Below are 22,288 nucleotides of genomic sequence, written 5' to 3' on the forward strand. Positions count from 1 at the left end.
CAGTGTTCTGTGTAGCTGTGAGTGCGTTATGTCATAAACAAGTGAATTCGAACATGCGTAAATTGTAGCCGCTCATGTGCCGGATGCTTCCTTACCCAAGGTAGCTGAAGTATTTGATGTTTCTAGAGCCATTGTACAGAAGCTTTGTTCCGCACACAGCGTAAGCGGAAAAGCCATCGGCTAAGTCACAATCCTAATGTAAATCTCCTAATGTAAAAATAAAATTTTTATCATAAACTTCTTTACAGCAATTAACAAATGCAACAACTGTTTTTATTGTAGTTTATTTCTAAATCCATTTCCTCCCAAGTTTTCTATTTTTAAATCATAATTTTGAGAATCCTTCAAAATACCAAAATCAGAAAGTAAGAAATCTGAAAAATATTATCTTAATTTATCAGAATTTATTACATAATATTTATGCTTCCTTTCTTCTCTACTTAATACTTTTTGAACGAAGTTACAAATATTATATAGATATTCATATTTCACATACAGCTATTGTTTGGTTATTATCAGTATTCATTTAATTTTTTAAACCTTTTTCCATTCTTTGTGGGAATAAGATTTTTTTTTCTTTTTCTGTGTCTCCCTTAAGAGTTTTGGAGCATAATTTTTTTTTAAATTTTTAAACAGTGTACAGTCGCAAATACTTTACCTTTTTCATTTAAATAACTTTGTTTTTTAAATGTATATATAGACTGGTAATGGCAAGGAAAGCGTTTCTGAAGAAGAGACATTTGTTAACACCGAGTACAGATTTAAGTGTCAGGAAGTCGTTTCTGAAAGTATTTGTATGGAGTGTAGCCTTGTATGGAAGTGAAACATGGACGATAAATAGTTTGGACAAGAAGAGAATAGAAGCTTTCGAAATGTCGTGCTACAGAAGAATGCTGAAGATTCGATGGGTAGATCACATGACTAATGAGGAGGTATTGAACAGAATTGGGGAGAAGAGGAGTTTGTGGCACAACTTGACACGAAGAAGGGACCGGTTGGTAGGACATGTTCTGAGGCATCAAGGGATCACAAATTTAGCATTGGAGAGCAGCGTAGAGGGTAAAAATCGTAGAGGGAGACCAAGAGATGAATACACTAAGCAGATTCAGAAGGATGTAGGTTGTAGTAGGTACTGGGAGATGAGGAAGCTTGCACAGGATAGAGTAGCATGGAGAGCTGCATCAAACCAGTCTCAGGACTGAAGACCACAACAACAACAACAAGTCACAACGCGGATGAAAGCGTATCTTGAGGGATCGTGACAAAGGATCATTGAAGACGAGTGTGACGAAAAGTTAGAGGACGCCAGCACTGAAAATCCCTGCAGAACTGTACGTCCTACGCACGAACCCTGTTGGTCACAAAACAACACGAAGGAAGCTCCTGACGTTACCATTTATCAGTGATATAAATGCCCGTAAGAGGAAAACCTAATGGAGAAGCCCTAAAACCAGGATTACAAAGTAAAGGAAGAAGGCCTTTTGTTCGGATGAGTCTTGTTTCACACTATTTCCAACTTCTGACCGAGTTTAAGTCCCAAGAGTGAAACGAGGACGCGGTTCGGTCACGACTGTGGCAGCCATATCGTGGTACTCCACGGTTCCTCCGCAATGTCACATTGCTGCCAAGGATTTTGTGATCGTTTTGGCTCATCAGTTCCATAACATGGTACAATTTTTCTTCCTCAATTGTGATAATGGGTTCCAAGACGACAGGGGCCCTGTTCTTATTCCTCGCACCGTACGGGACTGCTTTTCTGATCACAAGGATGAACTGTGGCATCTCCGGTGGCCACTACGGTCACCAGATGTCAATATTATTGAGGCCTTTGGAGAGAAGGGAACGTGATCGTCATCCGCCTCCTTCATCCTTAACTGAATCTGACACTATTTTGCAGGAAGAATGGTACAGGAGTCAAAAAATGGTTCAAATGGCTCTGAGCACTATGGCACTTAACTTCTAAAGTCATCAGTCCCCAAGAACTTAGAACTACTTAAACCTAACTAACCTAAGGACATGACACACATCCATGCCCGAGGCAGGATTCGAACCTGCTACCGTAGCGGTCACGCGGTTCCAGACTGTAGCGCCTAGAACAGCACGGGGTACAGGAGTCCCTTGAAAGCCATGCAGGACCTGTATTTACCTGTTCCGAGATGGCTAGAAGTTGCTTTGAGGGCCAATGGGTTTCCTACACCTTATTAGGCCTGGTAATATGTTTGAGGTGTTTCCATGTTCTTCTGCACCGCATGTGTTCTGTATTGTAACGTGGATATGTCGTTTTGATTTTCGTGTGTTATCGATGTGCACGTCAAAGAGAGAGCAAGTTACGTTACTGTTAAAAAATCTTTGGTCTAATCTTGGCACAGTCTTCGCTTCTGCACAGTCTGATACATTCTTAGTGGAATAGTGGTAGGTGATGGACGTATTCTGTTGTATTGTGATGACTTGTGATAGTACGTGTTAAGTGAAGAAAGATTGATTATAAGGGGCAACAAGAATGAATAAGTTGTATGTACTATAAAGCGAAGTGAATACAAATATTGAATATGATACTATTTTTTTGAAGAGAAGAAGTTTGAGATAATCTGTAGAAATGAGTATTGGGAGGTAGTTAACTTTTCTCTCTTGCTCACAGCTCAGAGTGTAGAAATTCTCTGTTATTATTGTACCCCCTTTACTCGCCAGGGCAGCCGAGAGCGCTAACGCGCTGCTTTCTGGACTCGGGTGGCCGCGCTGGCCCCAGATCGAGTCCGCCCGGCGTGTTAACGACGAGGGTCGGTGTGCCAGCCAGCTTGGATGCGGTTTTTAGGCGGTTTTCCACATCCCGCTAGGTGAATACCGGGCTGGTCCCCACGTTCTGCCTCAGTTACACGTGTCGCAGACATTTGACACAAGTCCAGACTATTTCACGGTTTACAGTACACTCAGACAGTTGGGGTACACTGATTCCGTCCTTCGGGGGTACAGGGTGGCGGCAGGAAGGGCATCCGGCCATCCCTCAAAACTAACATTGCCAAATCCGTTGTAACCACGCCGACCGTGCGATCGCTGCGGGACTATGGCGTCAGCGAAAGAAGGAAAAAAAGAAAGAATTGTACCCTCTTTAAATCATTGTTAACTTTAAGCGTAGTATCATTCAGGCTTTTGTTATGTGTGAAGATTGCGGGATTTCCAATAATAAAACGAAATGAGGTGGCCCTCAGACTCAAAGCTGAAATATTAAAAGTTTTGGCTGGTATCTTTGTCTAGGGGCTGGTATACGTAGTTGCCGCATTACAGGCCAAATACTGCTGAGTCTACAGTTTACGATAAGAATACACACATGAATCGAATGGTCGAAGGTTCCTATCACTCGGCAATTGCAAATTATGAATGTAACATATAAATTTATAAATGAAAGATTGCAATTAATTAAAATCTGCAGGTACTAGCTTAACTACTTTCAATTATGAGTACGATAGTAGAAGTACTTTTGAGAATGCGGTATATTTCTGCAAAACACTTATTGGTGTCGATGGTCCTGCAAATAAATAGAAGTTGAATAACAGTGAAACAATAGATTCTGCACATAATTAGTCACGAACAACAACATAGCTTGCGTGGTATTCACTTCCAAACGCACACTATGTCTTCACTGTAGAGGCCACGGAAATCTCACAAGGCCGGCCGAAGTGGCCGCGCGGTTCTGGCGCTGCAGTCTGGATCCGCGAGACCGCTACGGTCGCAGGTTCGAATCCTGCCTCGGGCATGGATGTGTGTGATGTACTTAGGTTAGTTAGGTTTAACTAGTTCTAAGTTCTAGGGGACTAATGACCTCAGCAGTTGAGTCCCATAGTGCTCAGAGCCATTTTTGAATCTCACAAGTTTACAAGTCGGCACTCCGAAGTTTTTCTACCTGTCGCGAGCACGCGCAAACCGCTCCACACTCTAAGTCCCTCCTGTTACCGTACGTCGCGCATTCAGTTCCAGCGCTCCCCGTGTCCTGTGTGGCTGTGTCTCGCGCTACACCGCCCAGACCTGTCTCGCGTCCCCTCCGGAAACGCTGCTCCTCCCCACTTTCATACCGGGCGAGGTGGCACAGTGGTTAGCACACTGGACTCGCATTCGCTCAATCCCGCGTCCGACCATCCTGATTTAGGTTTACCGTGGTTTCCCTAAATCGCTCCAGGCAAATGCCGGGATGATTCCTTTGAACGGTCACGGCCAACTTCCTTCCCCGTCCTTCCCTAATCCGATTAGACCGATGACCTCACTGTCTGGTCTCCTCCCCCCAAACAAACCAATCCCCATACAGTCTCTCCACATGTCCTTTTTACAAAGATCACTATGATTGGCTAGAGCGCTCCCGCCCTGCCTTCAAGCCAACGTGTACTCACAAACATAATGAAACATATTCGAAATACTCGATTTACATTTAAATACTTGAAATTAAATAAATTTTCCTATGGCTGGACCATAAACACGCTCTAACGCATATTATTAAATACATAAACAATTAAATGAACATATATCAAAAAGAAAAGGAGCAAAAGGTAGGCCATTATGCTAATGTCTCTTTGCTTTCTAACACACAGTAAATATTTGACCAATTTCTTCATGAATAGTATATATCGGATATAAACAAAGACGTAGACGAATAATTATATTTACAAGCATGCTGCTACCGTTTCTTCGTGTATCTGTGGAGTACGTATGGCCTGACGCGATCGATAGTAATCGGCCACTTTGACCTCCATTAACTCATGTATATTCAAGTTACATGCCTGTAATTCATACCAAATTAGGTTTACACTAATAGCTTTCTAAAGACATGGCGATCGCCAAAATCGTATGATGCGTTTATATTTTGGATATTCGTTGCTGATTGTTACTTATATAATTTACCTTCAGATACTAAAGTTTAAACTAATAAAGATACTGAAAATCTGATTACACCATCACAATCGTCGTGCAAATGTGTTTCTTTTTGAGGTATCATGATTTATCTGGCTACTGTTAATATATATACGAACTGTGAAATTTCTGCCATTAAGGTTTCACAATGTCCGCCATCTTTGGCCCTCTCGGCGCACAGCGTCGCCAAGGAATTCCCAGCCACGTGCTCCATGGACCACGTGCTCCGGCCGTTGTGAGGAACCACGCGGATGCAACGAGCTCGGCCCAAGCGGTGGCCGCCAACTCTGAACTCAGAATATTTCCAGGGCGCTGCAACTCGCCCGTTACAACAAAAGATCACGCGAAGTTTTACTCCGTCTTTTTGAATATACATTTAATTCTAAAATCGTTGTCTTGGAATGTCATTTAATAGGTACAGTTACTCTCCCCATTCACTGTTTGTCATTTCGCATTACCACACGTGGTATGCAACAGTTGCAAATTTTGTTTGGAAGTAGAATTCTGGCTTAAACTCTGCCAGCTTGCTATTTGCTGTGTACTTTCGAGAAATCTCTTACAGTGTCGTCAAGACGCGAGGTAAGTGGAAATGTTGATTAGAGCCAGATAACTGTTTTACTTCAGGTGCGCATTTAACACAAAGACAAGTTGTATTCAGGCTGGTTACAGCTCAATTCAAATTAGATTCTGTTTAGTCAAAGGTTAGCATACGAATTGAAGTTGGACAAGAGGTTGTTGGGACGTAGTTTAATTAATACGTTGACTTTCATTGGGTGGATGGTAAATCTGGGATAAATTTCATACGGAAACAAATAGTGAGGAGTTACAATAAGCAAAGGAGCAACAGTGAGATTTAATTTTATGTTAGTATACATTTAGACCCTGTGGTGTTAAAAAATAAATGTAAGCCGAATTTTGTGCCAAAGTGCACATGGGGTTCTCATTACACGACGGAATTATAAAGAAAATACCCAAGAGAGAGCAGAAAATGCTCAAACATGAATGAGTAAAACAAAAACATACAGTGTTTAGTAAAAACCAGATTTCTCACTGAGGAACTATACTGAAATGTAACACAATCTGCACGGGTGGGATTAACCAGCAACGTGGTCATTATTAAAAAGGATTAAGCCACCATATTGCTTAGGACCTCGTAAATCACCATCCTGAAACAAGTCTGTCATATACAGCATGAAAATGTAAAAATCGTACCAATGATCTACGGAAAATTTAACTAACAAGGGGAGGGTCTGACATGTGATTCACCGATTTTAATCAGGTTTTGGAAGGATGTTCTGTATTGAAGATGACGAGACACATGTTTCGGCTTTTTTCTAGACACTCCCTTGTTTTGGAAAAAAATCGAGGTGTAAGTTAACGACGGAAAGTCTTATATTCTTCGATAACTAACATTTTTAATTAGTATAATGTAGTATACAATATTATATTACGGAACTTATGACACTGCAGTAGAGTTACGTAATGTAAGTAGATTTAGATCACAGCTACTATATATGAAGTTGTCATTTTGTAGAAACCGTTATACATCCGTCTGTTTGTTCCTCTGTGTCTGATGCCACCGATGCGTGCATAAGATGTCCTTTAATGAATATCTGAAAGCTGCAGAGTACCAAGCATTCAAATTGAATTTTAGTACATGTTTCATACAATATCTTTGTCATCGTTTAATGCCGCAAAGTATTGGCTGCCTATCCACTCCGCTCTCACATTCCTCCACCCACAAAACCTTCCCCCCCCCCCCCCCCCCCCCCCATCATCCGTAACACACAACCGCTTATCGGGGAAGCGAATGTTTATGTAGAAAATATTTCAAAGCACAGTTGCCAGGATCCCGGGCCAGCAATCTATGTCGGAAAGTAAATGAAGCTGTTAGTAACACGATGTTCGGTGAAGAGAAGATGATTTCAGGAGAGAGGGTCTCTCGATTTTGAAAAAATTGTTTATGATGTAGTCTGCAGATATCAGGACAAATATGTAGACGAGCTCTTGAAGAATGATACTGTCTCTTCTGCATTACACGCTGGTAGACCAGGATTACCATTGCCACATCATATGACATACAAGCGCTCAGATTTCCTGAAGTGCATGATTTATTTTTCTTACGTTATTATAAGAGTATTATTATAAGTCGTATTCCGGCCTGAGAATGTGTCGTGTGGTCGGATTTGAAATTAATGGTTTCCTGTACCCCAGCAACATAAACCTCCAGGAATGTTACTAGCTAGAAGCTGTAATTGAAGTCTTTTAAAGGAAACAGGCTATAATCTGAATAATGAAAACAAACAGAAATATTTTTAACATTGCTCACACTATTTTGTCGTCTAGAATCAAATACAATTTTGTTTAGAATATCTCTAAAACTTTTGTCAATTGTCATTGCTGCTTTCTTTTACAAACTCCGAGCAAAATCCCTTTTTCGTGTCCATGAGCTAGCAGAAAAACCTCTCCTTATTTCAGAAAAGTACAGAACAACGAATTGTAATCTCAAAACCTCAGAAAATTCATAATAATCCATCACTACTTCGCTTAAATCAAAGAATAAATATAATTCTTATAATTAGTCTTTTCCCATTTCGCCTTTAAATCTCTATAGCTCGTTTCAACTAGCTCATAGCTTTCGCTCGACTGTCAGTGGTTTTATTCAAGTACTCGTGATTCACAGTAGATTTCACTCGCCTCGCCTATCCCTGGTCGTCTGTTTCTCTCTCCCGAGCGTATATAAAACAGTGTTCCGTGAGGTGAAAAAAAATAGATCCTACTTTTCATACGTAGTTTAAAAGCATATCACTTAAATTTGTTTTGAGTATAGAAAAAATATTAGCTGAGCTTTGAGCGAGCAGAAAAGCTGGAATTCGCGTTAAAAATATACGTAAAATGTGTTACTATACATCACAGAGTTGGATTACTAAAATGCTCGATACTACACTAGTCTACTGTAGTATTGTTCCTTTTATTTTACATTTCGTAACTTCGTTCTTTTACAACAAAATATGACTCTTCGTAACTTGTGATTAATCAGGTATAATTTTTAAAATTTTAAATATTTTGAATGTGTGTTATCTATTTATTCTGGTATAATTTCAAGAAATATAAATATTTTCAGACTTTTATCTACTTAAGTAGAAATTTACTTTTTACATCTGAAGATGATAATTAAGAGATCGGAACCAGTTACCGTATTTCGCATATTGCCGTTGGGACTGTTTCAATAAATATTTTCACAAGTATTTCTTCACGACGTTGCGGTATGCTTTACAGTTTTAACATTAGCTTACGAATAGAAACATTTGCTGCCCTGTTCCGTTGTTACCCACTACGTAGAGTTTTATTTTCTTTTCTAGCTGTTCTGTATTCTGCTGCAGATGAAAATCACGTTCGCCATTTACGTTACTTCCAGTTTGCCATATCGATAATCGCATTTTGAGTGCAGTAGGGTCGGTCGACTGCACGCTGGAACTAGGTCTATCTCGCTCGCTATCGGACGTAACCCAAATACGCCCGTTGCATGCAGAGCCGGTAATGACTGGCTGGCCAGTTCAGTTTCGTATCGCGCCCAGAGAAAATAGCTCTGGCAGGGAAACTTGCATGCTCGCCCTCAGCCACGGAACGGTACCTTACGGTTAAACTGCGAGACCTGATGAAATTCATTACCACGGTCTCAACTATATTAGCTGCTCCACCATTTGCGCAGTCTCCCACACAGATAAATGTGTTTCCTTGTCACTATTAGCTGATAGCTATACAAAATTATTTGTTGATACGGAACGAGGATGTTCGGACGCTGTCGTCGTATCTGTTTCCCACGCACATAATTGCTCGTTTTTTTTCGGATCATCATGCATGTGCTAAGCCATTCCAGAAGTAATACAGTCGAGATACTCTGACAAGAGGAAATACCGATCGCGCTTTGAGCACGGAGTGTTAACTGAAAAGTTTCTTACCCAGCATATGAATGTTGTGATGTAGTTTCCGCAGGTGTAGTATTGATTTAGAATATATTGACAATCCCATCAGCACATCTAACCAGGATCACCATCAGCCCCGAAGGCTTTATTCATTTGGTATCGAAGCAGTAGTGCGATGACATTAGTTTTGTAGAGAAGAATGTAGCAACAGGCATCGACAACAACAAGCGTAATAAAATAACAAGTGTTGAAAAACAAGTCGACCACAACCATCATAAGGTCAGTATAATAAAATAACACACGTTTCTCTTGGCAGCACATCCTCAACGGCCATTCCTTGTTACTGATAAAGTCAGCTACAGTCGTAAGCATTACTTATTACTAAGAAGGATAGCACTATCCTATTTCAGGACGTATGTCCAATATTTTGCTTCATCTACATAATTTGAAATGGATAGTAATATCTGTCCTCACGGTGAAGATAATTAAAGCTAAGCAAAACCAACAGAAATTCTTAGAAAATAATCCTACACTTACATTAAAATGTAACGACGCATAGAAAGGTAAAATACGTTAAAATATGTTAAAATCTTGCTTCCTTGACAAATGACATGCAACAAAGTATCATCTTCAATCCTAGGTCTGCTAGAAAGCCTCTTGCAGTGGAGGACCTACAAAAAAGGACAAGGGTCACCAATTAGAAGAAGGAACACCACCATTAAATGGAATAAAATATATAAAGAATTAACGGCCCGACATCCCAAATCCCCCATTACAAAACTTAACAACGGTCCAGACTTAAGGGACGCGCCACACATAGATTCACTTGAGGAGATTTTTCGAACAATGAAACGATCAAAAGAACACTGCTCCACAGTCTTTGATCCCCTGCAGTTGCCATTTGTTTCGTTTATTTTTTTTTTTTGACGTACTTTTTTGTATTCCCGTCTCTCGCAAACACTTACGTAATCCTCCTTTCATCGATCATTCGAAGTACTCGTAATTCTTCTGTCGCCCTATTTTTTTTTTTTTTTTTTTTTTTTTGCAGTTGCCTTCCTTACACATACATACATTTGTTTGTCCAACATTTGTGACCGACTTTTTTTAGAGATGACCAATCCTCTTCAAGTGAACTGTCTGCTCTGGTGATCTTTACCTCACTAGCTGGAGCACTGGAGGATTTCAAACACGACTCGTCATTGGGCAGTGCTCCCAATTCTTCCCATATTGATCTTTCTGGACGATTCTCTAAAACTTGAGTCTACGGTTAATCTTTATTAAATTGTGATCCGAATCTATATCCGTTGCTGGGTAAGCCTTACAATCAACTATCTGACTGTATAATCGGTCTCACCATGATATAATCCAGCTAGAATCTTCGTAGGTCTTCTCCTTCTCTTGTGATTTTTTGAACTAGCTGAAATTTATGTCACAACACAACTAGGCTTTCGTCTCTCTCATTACTCTGCAGTCAGATTCGAGGTACCTTATTACCGGTCGACCGCTACTGCGGTATCGTGTTTCAGAGATTTTACTACTGACGCAGCAACAGCTCCAAAATCTAAGAGACGAATGCAATCGCCTGTCCCAGTAGATAACTGTCACTAAATCGATAATTATATGAAACGGTTGCAACATAGTTAGTTAGTGCTCAGCCAGAGGTATATGATCACGTACTCGCCGCTACCTACACACACCTCATACGAACGGAACACACATACACACACACACACACACACACACACACACACACACACACACACACACACACACACAGGGCGCTCGCCACGCCACACGTTATTAAAATATGCAGCAAGGCGGAACGTGGCGGTTCGCTTTGAAGTGCAACCAACCCGGGCAACGGCGGGCAGTTTCATCACGTCCTGTCAGCCGGTAGCTGTTAACCCGTCAACAGCTCACCTTCTGGTCACAGAATGCCCACCTCTTGTGAGATGTGCGCGTTTCTCCTTCTCCCCAGTTCACTCCGTGTCACGTAATAAAACCGAGATGCATCAGTTGTAACTGACGCAGGGAAAAGCAAAGTAGGTCACAGTTTCATATTCAGTGTTGTCTGAGTAATAGGAGATGGAGAAGAGCCACGGTTATGAAAAGCCTGAGAAGGAAGTTAGTTGATAAAGAAATATATAAAATCCAATATCTGAACCCCACTTTAACATCAGTGTGCTTATGGCAGCAGGCAGTCACACATCTTTATTAATTCAAACATTTTTATTTCTTATATATACGTGGCACCACGCCTTTCGAACTTTCATCTACCAGCTAATATCTCATTTTCTTAAGTGTAACATAAAACACAGTGCATGATACAAAACAAAACCTAATCCAACTTGTAGAACTTTGTTTGATGTTGCTGACTGGATAGGTTCACCTGACACTACATATTCAATACAACGACAATGAAGTTACATTCCGAAGCAATGTCTGTTAATATCGTCAGAGACGGCACCTGGCGTTCTATGGACAGTTCGTTTGTTAGTGCGGTCATGTCGTATCGCTACAGACACATTTTCGAAACGCTTCCACTGTTTTTGTAAAAATGGTTCAACATCTGAGGTCATCAGTCCCCTAACTAACCTAAGGGCATCACACACACTCATGCCCGAGGCAGGATTCGAACTAGCGACAGTAGCGGTCGCGCGGTTCCAGACTGAAGCGCCTAGAACCGCTCGGTCAGACGTCCGGCCACTGTTTTTGTAGACTGAAGTGAAACAGGTAACATTTAGTACTGTTGTGTGGTTAGGGTGACCAGATACAATTGTTTAAAAAGGAGGACAAACAGCTTCAAAAAGGAGGACAAAGGAAGAAAAAAGAGGACACATCAAACGGGTCAACTGCAGATAAGGTTACCACCCGTCAGCTTTGGACAAATCAAGTGACTGTCGTGAATTACCGGAAAAACTAGTAGTTAATTGTTTCTGATGGTCAGGCGGTGGTTAACTGTGCAATATAAAAAAAATTAAAAACATTGATTGTGGTGACACCGCCTTCGTGAGTGTTCATCACGAAGGCTGTTCCAATAATTAAAGTATTTAAGAAAAGAGCAACAGAACGGGACGAATTGTGAATTTAACTGTACTACGCTCAACTTTGCGAAAAAGCCGGACACTAAAAATCCGTCCGGATACCGGACAAAGAGCTAAAAAGGAGGACATGTCCGGGTTAAAGCCGGACGTCTGGTCACCCTTGGTGTGATTTCTGTGTGTCGTGTACGGATGCACACCGGAACATGCAACTTGCTACACCGGCGCCGTACACGTATACATCCATCACTCGCATGCAGACAGAACCCACTCTCATCACTGAAGACAACAGAGCACCATTCCACTCTCCAGTCGGCTCTTTCACTGCACCACAACAGCCACACATGGCGCTGTTGTATTGTCAGTGGTAGTCTGAACAGAGACACACATGTTCTTAGTCCTTCTGAAAACAAACAGTTCCCGATGCTCCTCGGTGGACACAGCAGGAGCAACGTGTGCTAGAAATTTTTCTCTGCATGTCCGGTCAGCTACCGTTACTCGCAGAAAGCATCCATCTTGATTTGTGTCTTGTGATACACGGATTTTCAGGACCTCATCTACGAATATGGGAATGTTCCACAGACCACTGCTGCAAGCAGCAACGCACCACCGATACACAATGCCCAACACGTCCAGCAATCCGTCGACATTTTCATCCAGTTTCTGCCAGGCCCACAATGCGACCTCGTTCAAAGGGCTGAAGTAGTTCATCCGTAATACATGCTCGTCGGCGGGGCGTTCTTGTAACTTCTAGCAAACACTTATTTTCGCATGCGCACACTTGTCAGTCGATGCGTTTAACAAATGTGAGGTGTGCCTACGAAGCCAGTGAAACTAATTCAGCAAAGTGTGCTTCGCTACGACGTCACACCACAACAGGTAAACAAAGCGTCCATACAACGTCAGGAGTCGATTTGTCATAATCGGTGGTTAGTTGCACATTTTCTGAAGACATTTACATAACCTGCTTTAAAATACGACTTACACGTTGGTTTATATGCAGCGTCAATCGAATCTACCTAGCTGCAAACAAAGAACAGATATCAGCGATAGCAAAAAGACGCGACAATACCGAGCGAGGTGACGCAGTGGTTAGCACGCTGTGCTGGCATTCGGGAGGAGACGGTTCAAACCCACGTCCGGCAATCCTGGTTAAGGTTTTCCATGATTTCCCTACATCGCATCAGGCAAGCTTTGGGGTGGTTACTGTGGAAGGGCGTGGTCGACTTCCTCCTTCCCTGACCGATAACCTCGCTGTTTGGACACCTCCCACGTAGCAACCAACCAACCAACTGCTACAATAGATTACGACAGGTTGAACTTACTATACAGTATATAGATGTGTTTTATACTAAAAGTAGGGGAATTCGGCACCAGATAATGGACAGTCGTCCGAAAAACTACACTACTGGTCATTAAAATCACTACACCACGAAGATGACGTGCTACAGACGCGAACTTTTACCGACAGGAAGAAGATGCAGAGAGATGCAAATGAATAGCTTTTCAGAGCATTAACACAAAGTAGGCGCCGGTGACGACACCTACAACGAGCTGACATGAGGAAAGTTTCCAACCCATTTCTCATACACAAACAGCAGTTGACCGGCGTTGCCTGGTGAAACGTTGTTGTGATGAATCGTGTAAGGAGGAGAAATGCTTACCATCACGTTTCCGACTTTGATATAGGTCGGATTGTAGCCAATCGCGATTGCAGTTTATCGTATCACGACATTGCTGCTCGCGTTGGTCGAGATCCAATGACTGTTAGCAGAATATGGAATCGGTGGCTTCAGGAGAGTAATACGGAACGCCTTGCTGGATCCGAACGGCCTCGTATCACTAGCAGTCGAGATGACAGGTATCTTATCCGCATGGCCGTAACGGATCGTGCAGCCACGTCTCGATCCCTGAGTCAACAGATGGGGACGTTTGCAAGACAACAACAATCTGCACGAACAGTTCGACGACGTTTGCAGCAGCATGGACTATCAGCTCGGAGACCATGGCTGCGGTTATCCTTGATGCTGCATCACAGACAGGAGCGCCTGCGATGGTGTACTCAACGACGAACCTGGGTGCACGAATGACAAAACGTAATTTTTTCGAATGAAACCAGGTTCTGTTTAAAGCATCATGATGGTCGCATCCAAGTTTGGCGACATCGCGGTGAACGCACATTGGAAGCGTGTATTCGTCATCGCCATACTGGCTTATCACCCGGCGTGATGGTATGGGGTGCCATTGGTTACACGTCTCGGTCACCTCTTGTTCGCATTGACGGCACTGTGAACAGTGAACGTTACATTTCAGATGTGTTACGACCCGTGGCTCTACCCTTCATTCGATCCCTGCGAAACCCTACATTTCAGCAGGATAATGCATAATCGCATGTTGCAGGTCCTGTACGGGCCTTTCTGGATACAGGAAATGTTCGACTGCTGCCCTGGCCAGCACATTCTCCAGATCTCTCACCAAATGAAAACGTCTGGTCAATGGTGGCCGAGAAACTGGCTCATCACAATACGCTAGTCACTACTCTTGATGAACTGTGGTATCGTGTTGAAGCTGCATGAGCAGCTGTACCTGTACACACCATCCAAGCTCTGTTTGACTCAGTTCCCAGGCGTATCAAAAATGATTCAAATGGCTCTGAGCACTATGGGACTCAACTGCTGTGGTTATCAGTCCCCTAGAACTTAGAACTACTTAAACCTAACTAACCTAAGGACATCACACACATCCATGCCCGAGGCAGGATTCGAACCTGCGATCGTAGCAGTCGCACGGTTCCGGACTGCACGCCTAGAACCGCGAGACCACCGCGGCCGGCTCCCAGGCGTATCAAGGCTGTTATTACGGCCAGAGGTGGTTGTTCTGGGTACTGATTTCTCAGGATCTATGCACCCAAATTGCGTGAAAATGTAATCACATGTCAGTTTTAGTATAATATATTTGTCCAATGAATACCTGTTTACCATCTGCATTTCTTCTTGGTGTATCAGTTTAAATGGCCAATAGTGTAATAATGACATCGCCACGATTCCGCATTCATTGCACGCGCGTCAGGAAGACACGGATGCCACACTAATCCTTTGCTTACATCTGTCGTGTCCTGACACAGGCGTCACAGGGAGAAAAGGGACTGCTGGTCAGACTGCGCTCCCGAGCGCTACAGAGCAGAAGGCAGAAGGACAATTCTCAGCGAAGGCAATTGACTGTTTTTTTCTATCCGAGCCAACACTGTTACAGGCATTAACTAGAAATGCAGATGGTAAGACTCGGTAGGGAAGTCGTTGTAGAGACTCTTGGACAAACAGGGTTTTGAAATAGTTGTTTATTCCAGACAGGACTAACTAATACACTGGATGCTAGTTCTAGGGTTAGAAAAAGCATGAATAACACTGTTACAAGAGAAGCTAGTGCAGAAGTCCCGGGAGTAGATGCTAACCACAGTGGCAAACACTAGCAGCATCTTAAAGCAACAGCTTAGTTGCAAAACAAAACATAGTGAATGTGACATTGTCCACTGAGGCACTCCAAGTGAGAGAGCTGACTTACGCGGAGCTGGACTGAGGCTGCAGTCCACAGACGCGGTTTCGGCGCCCATACCGTCTGACTGAGAACTCCACCAAAATTCGGAATATAGGGGTTTTAAAGAGTGGCGTGGGGGCACTGTTTTTCCCACTTGTAGCCACACAGCCAGTCCTGCAGGTCTCTTCCAGGCGCCGGCCAATCACGGTTTAGTTAGGTCCCCTCTGTTGCTCCTAAGGTGGGGACGTTAATGCAGTTGCACTAAGTCAGTATTTGGTATCAACATTGTTCACCTGAAAGCTAAACGTAACTGCTCTGCCAAATAAGGCTTGCAACATTATTGTTATACGTCACTTAGCCCCGCCCCTCGGGCTCCCCTGCGTAGGGACTGGTAGGTCAACTGTTTTTGGCGTTTTCGCTCTCTTTCTAACCCTTGTGAGCCTACTGACGTTGCTGTTCTCAGGGTTGGTATCTAGCTGGCTTTATCCGCTAGTACATGCCTGTTTGTTACAAAGTTCTACGGTGGCAACCTACCACAGCGTCTAGACGATATATGAAGTTACATGCCAATTCCTTGAAGAGTAACTAGCGCTCTGGGACCGCGTCTGGGGGCATCTGCATTTTCGCAAGGTTCTCCCCTTACGGTTTACTTAATGTAACAATATCTCTCCTAGTGCCCTCAGCGTCGTCTCTGCTTCCTCGCTTTGGAGCGCCAGTCCTCCTTGCTCACAGCTTCAAGATAACACAACAGTAGAAGGAATAATCAATATATTACACATCGGAGTTGCACTGCGTCGCATATACGCTGCAGCTACGCCATCAAACAGAATCTTCTTGATCGCCCCTTATATTATGTCCAGGCAAATTTTGTTTTGTCTACCTTGTACAAGAGTAAACGTGACTTTTAGTGTTTCTCTACTGTGGCTTAACTATCAAGTCCATTACTTTTCAAACCATTATCGGGCATCAAGCCGTAAGTGATATCTGACAGTGGCTCCTGTATCTAAACAGCTATAGTTTTTCTGGCGTCTGTCGAAACGCAACTGGTGTACCTACAGCAGAATCCGTGAAGAGGCTGGTCTGTAAATCAAGATCCAAACGAGAATCTTTGCACTACACTGAATGAAATTTCTACTGATCTAGATTTTCTTTGTGGCTGTAGTGACATTCTTCTGCGAAAAACCAGAGCCATTCGGCTCCAATACGTTTACTGATACAGGATCTAACTCCCAGCATATTTTCAGCTCCTTTCGAATATCTTCATTAAGTATTATATCTATTCTTTTACATCCCTGAAACACCCTAAGAAATCTCGTTTCTATTCCTTGCATTTGTTTTCCTTGTCTTTTACTATATACCCACTATTCACTTCATTGCATTAGAGTTGGCAATACGACTGTTGTATACAGTTTCATTCGTCTTTTTTTTCTGTGTTCTGTACTTTAAAGTTCTATTGTTACATACACACACTTCCAAATATATGCAGCGTTGTCTGTGTGTCTCGTATTCATACGATATTTTACATCGGAGGTAGTTAAAATATATTAGCATTCAATTGCTTTTCCACTAATTACTGTTTTTGTTCTCACTGATTCGATTCCCGGCGGGGTCAGGGATTTTCTCTGCCTCGTGATGACTGGGTGTTGTGTGATGTCCTTAGGTTAGTTAGGTTTAAGTAGTTCTAAGTTCTAGGCGACTGATAACCATAGATGTTAAGTCCCATAGTGCTCAGAGCCATTTGAACCATTTTTTTGTTCTCATTGAACCTTTTCCAGTGGTTGACTTATGGTCAAATGATTAGCAAGAATATCAGTGCTAGTGGCCGCCATATCCATCTCCGGGATCTGCTTCATTTAATTATTTGTTGAAAGTCGTTAATTCCAGTTACATTCAGGGGTTTCAAAGAATGATGGGAAGAATATTCCTCCGAATGCGTAGCTTGTTTATTTTTACTTTGGGCACCTCAGCACATTACATGGGTTTTCGTTTATTATTCTGTCTCACAAAAGGCTATCATATTGTGTTGTTGATTAAATGTGCCGGCCGCGGTGGCCATGCGGTTCTAGGCGCTCCAGTCCGGAGCCGCGCTGCTGGTACAGTCGCAGGTTCGAATCCTGCCTCGGGCATGGATTTGTAAGCTATCCTTAGGTTAGTTAGGTTTAAGTAGTTCTAAGTTCTAGGGGACTGATGACCACAGCAGTTGAGTCCCATAGTGCTCAGAGCCATTTGAACCATTTGATTAAATGTACGTCGTACGATCTACCTCTCATCTCTAAAACTATTAATGAACTGTTCGACACCGTACGTCTCAACAAACTGATCTGAGTCTCTGATAACATTACAGGTTCTCCCGATCTCTGTCTGATCCGTGTGTTGCAGATCATAGCTTCTTGTTAAACTAAATGATTTCGTTCGTTTTCACCTTGTTTACGTTATTTATGACTGACTGACTGATTGTTCAAATGTGTGTGAAATCTTATGGGACTTAACTGCTAAGGTCATCAGTCCCTAAGCTTACACACTCCGTCTTCAGGCTACAAGTGGCCCATCGGGACCATCCGACCGCCGTGTTATCCTCAGGTGAGGATGCGGATAGGAGGGGCGTGTGGTCAGCACACCACTCTCCCGGTCGTTACGATGGTTTTCTTGACCGGAGCCGCTACTATGCGGTCGAATAGCTGCTCAATTGGCATCACGAGGCTGAGTGCACCCCGAAAAATGGCAACAGCTCATGGCGGTCTGGATGGTCAACCATCCAAGTACCAACCACGCCCAACAGCGCTTAACTTCGGTGATCTCACGGGAACCGGTGTATCCACTGCAGCAAGGCCGTTGCCTTAAGCCTACACACTACTTAACCAAAATTATCCTAAGAACAAACACACACACACCCATGCCCGAGGGAGGACTCGAACCTCCGCCGGGACCAGCCGCACAGTCCATGACTGCAGCGCCCTAGACCGCTCGGCTAATCCCGCGCGACCTGACTGTTTCTAATCCATTTAAGGGGCTCCGGAACGCCCTATACTTGCAATGTTAAAATAACGCTTATAAATTACATCTTTCCTCACAAAGTATTTGAGGTAGGAAGTTGAACTTTTTACAGATTATTTATTGGAATATGGGCTACAACTTAACACAGGGATTTTACAAAATTTTAGTTCAGTTATTAAAGATGATTGTTTTTAATTGTAATGAAAATTAACAACATTTTTTTGCAATTTTTTATTTATATATTCACAAATATACAGTTTTTTGGAAAAAGGCTGTGTTAAATTATGCAGAAGGTACTGTGTAACATTTACTGAAAGTTTGAAACAAATATGTTTGGAAGATCCTTAGAAAACATGTAATTAGTATGAGAAAATAAAAGTTTTGGGAATCGAGCGACAAAGATTGGATTAACTTTTTAGTGCATTCCAGGTCCATAGGATGGATTATCTTCATCCTCTGCAAACTCCTCCTCCAGCTTCCTCTTGTTCCTCCTCCTGTTTACTCTTGCTTGTATTTCTAGACTCTTTACAGCCCTGTCTGCAGCCCGAAGGCGTTCCTTGTCTAAAGCAAGCATCGCTCGTACCATGTTAGAACCTATCTTCATTCCCATATTTCTAAATACCTTGCACCTTACAATGTTGCCATCATTGAAAGTCGCAACAGCATCATACACACCAAAGTGAAGTGTTTCTATTCCAACAAATACAGTCTTGGGGATTCTCGACCATATAACACTATTTACACTTTCATTGGGGTTTTGAGTTTTTCCGTGAATACACTTTTTCAACAGTTCAGGTGCTGCTAAGTCTCTGAAAATAGGTTTTATACTTTATCTCACATCACTAAAATGTACCTGATGAACACGGACGTTAATAATAACACCATTTGACAGCAGTTTAACAGCGCCACAGTGGGTCACGCCCATGTAGAACACATTTCAAAAAAAATTTAAAAATAGTTGTAGTCTTCGGAATTGAATAAATTATATATCTATTAAAAGGTAATAGTCTGCAGATTCAGAAAACGCAAAAAAGTAAAAATTGAACTTTTCATGATTTTGAGCCTTTCCGGAGTCCCTTAATGCAAATCACAATTTTATATATTTAACAAAAACTACTCAGCGATCAATTACGAGCGATATCAGTAACTGAAAATAAAAGGAATTGCATTTTTACAAGATGAAACTTTACTATTCAACGTGTACTGAGGTGACAAAAGTCATATGTTGCCTCCTAATATCGTGTCGGACCTCTTTTTGCCCGGCGTAGTGCAGCAGCTCGACGTGGCATGAACTCAACAAGTCGTTGGAAGTCCCCTGCAGAAATATTGAGCCATGCTGCCAATATAGCCGTCCATAATTCCGAAAGTATTGACGATGCTGGATTTTGTGCTCGAACTGACCTCTCAGTTATGTCCCTTTAACGTTCGATGGCATTCGTGTTCGAATGAGAATGTTCTTCAAACCAATTGCGGACAGTTGTGGCCTGGTGACATGGCGCATTGTCATCCATAAATATTCCATCGTTGTTTGCATGCAAATGATGTCCGTGTAGCAGAATATAGCTACGAGGTGTGGCTAGAAAAAAACCGGACTCGTACTGGTGAAACAATAAAACGAATGCAATAAGGCTGAAAGTCGCGTGGCCTGTCACGTGACTCTCGCTCCGCCTACTGCTCGAGTTTCATCTGCCTCCTGCACTTAGTCTGCCCGTGGCGTCTGTTTTAAGTAGTTGACGTTTTGTCTGTGCGTCGGAAAATGTTGAGTGTACAGAAAGAACAGCGTGTTAACATCAAATTTTGTTTCAAACTAGGAAAATCTGCAAGTGAAACGTTTGTAATGTTACAACAAGTGTACGGCGATGATTGTTTATCGCGAACACAAGTGTTTGAGTGGTTTAAACGATTTAAAGATGGCCGCGAAGACACCAGTGATGACACTCGCACTGGCAGACCATTATCAGCAAAAACTGATGCAAACATTGAAAAAATCGGTAAACTTGTTCGACAAGATCGCCGTTTAACAATCAGAGCAGTGTCTGAGTTAACAGGAGTTGACAAGGAAAGTGTTAGGCAGATTCTTCATGAAAGTTTCAACATGAATAAAGTGTGTTCAAAAATGGTTCCAAAGTGTCTCACAATTGAACAGAAGGAACGCCGAATAATGATTTGTTCTGACATCCTGGAAAACATTGAAAGTGATCCCACCTTCTTACAAAATGTTATTACTTGCGATGAATCGTGGTTTTTTACTTACGATCCCGAAACTAAACGCCAATCGATGCATTGGAAAACTCCTGGCTCTCCACGACAAAAAAAAGCACGAATGTCAAAATCGAAATTCAAGGCAATGATGATTGTTTTTTTTTGACATCAAAGGGATTATGCACATTGATTGGGTACCAGAGGGACAAACAGTGAATCAGCATTACTACATTAGCGTCCTGGCTACCCTACGTGAGCGAGTACGGAGAAAACGGAACGATTTGTGGAGAAAAAAGTCACGGATCCTTCACCAAGACAATGCGCCAGCTCACAGTGCGTTGTCAGTGAAGACGTTTTTGGCAAAACACAACATTCCCATCTTAGATCATCCACCCTACTCACCTGATTTGGCCCCCTGTGACGTTTTTCTTTTCCCTAAAGTCAAGTGAGCTTTGAAAGGAACTAGATTTGAGACTGTTGAAGCAGTAAAAGAAAAAGCGACGGAAGTAATGTATGGACTTACCGAAAATGATCTGCAGCATTGCTATGAACAGTGGAAAATTCGTAAGGAGCGGTGTAGAGACCGAGGAGGAGAGTACATTGAAGGAGATAACATGAAATTGTAAATAATTGTAAATAAATGTTTTTTCCAGCATCAGTCCGGTTTTTTTCTAGCCGCACCTCGTATTCTCAGTCAATGATCGGTACAGTCGGACCAGAGGACCTAGTTCGTTCCATGTAAACACAGCGCAGACCACTATGGAGCCACCACCAGATTGCACAGTGCCTTGTTGACAACTTGGGTCCATGGCTTGGTGGGTTCTGCGCCACACTCGCACCCTACCAACAACTCTTACCAACAGAAATCGTGACTCACCTGAACAGGCCACGGTTTTCCAGTCGATTCAAGTCCAGCAGAGGCCTGCAGGTGATGTCGTGCTGTTGGCAATGGCACTGGCGTCGGTCGCTTGGTGTCATACACATTAACGACGAATTTCGCCGCACTATCCAAACGGATATGTTCTTCATACGTCCCACATTGTTATCCACTGTGATATCACGCAGTGTTAATCGCCTGTTAGAATTGACGACTCTACACAAACTCTGCTGCTCTCGGTCGTTAAGTGAAGGCCGTCGGCCAATACGTTGTACGTGGTGAGAAGTGATTCCTGAAATGTGGTATTCTCGGCACTGTCGAGACTGTGGATCTCGGAATACTGTATTCCCTAAAGATTTCCCAAACTGAATGTTTTATGTGTCTAGCTACAATAACCATTCGGCATTAAGAAACCGTTAATTCTTCTAGTGCGGCCATAATCACGTTGGAAACCCTTTCGCCTGAATCATCTGGGTACAAATGACAGTTCCGCCAATGCACTGCCCTTTCACACCTTGTGTATGCGATGCTAACCCCATCTGTATATGAGCATATACAGGGTGTTTCAAAAATGACCGGTATATTTGAAACGGCAATAAAAACTAAACGAGCAGCGATAGAAATACACCGTTTGATGCAATATGCTTGGGACAACAGTACATTTTCAGGCGGACAAACTTTCGAAATTACAGTAGTTACAATTTTCAACAACAGATGGCGTTGCAAGTGATGTGAACGATATAGAAGACAACGCAGTCTGTGGGTGCGCCATTCTGTACGTCGTCTTTCTGCTGTAAGCGTGTGCTGTTCACAACGTG

General features: G+C 42.6%; 1 protein-coding gene and 1 pseudogene across 1 annotated transcript in view; one reads left to right on the forward strand and one right to left on the reverse strand.

Moving 5' to 3' along the window:
* Window positions 1-22,288, forward strand: part of LOC126195703 (protein O-mannosyl-transferase TMTC2-like) — a 607,124-nt gene that overhangs the window by 61,599 nt on the left and 523,237 nt on the right. The window lies entirely within an intron of this gene.
* LOC126195963 (5S ribosomal RNA) lies at window positions 18,117-18,234 on the reverse strand (annotated as a pseudogene).

This window comes from Schistocerca nitens, chromosome 7 (genome assembly GCF_023898315.1).
Source record: "Schistocerca nitens isolate TAMUIC-IGC-003100 chromosome 7, iqSchNite1.1, whole genome shotgun sequence".
Classification (NCBI taxonomy): domain Eukaryota; kingdom Metazoa; phylum Arthropoda; class Insecta; order Orthoptera; family Acrididae; genus Schistocerca; species Schistocerca nitens.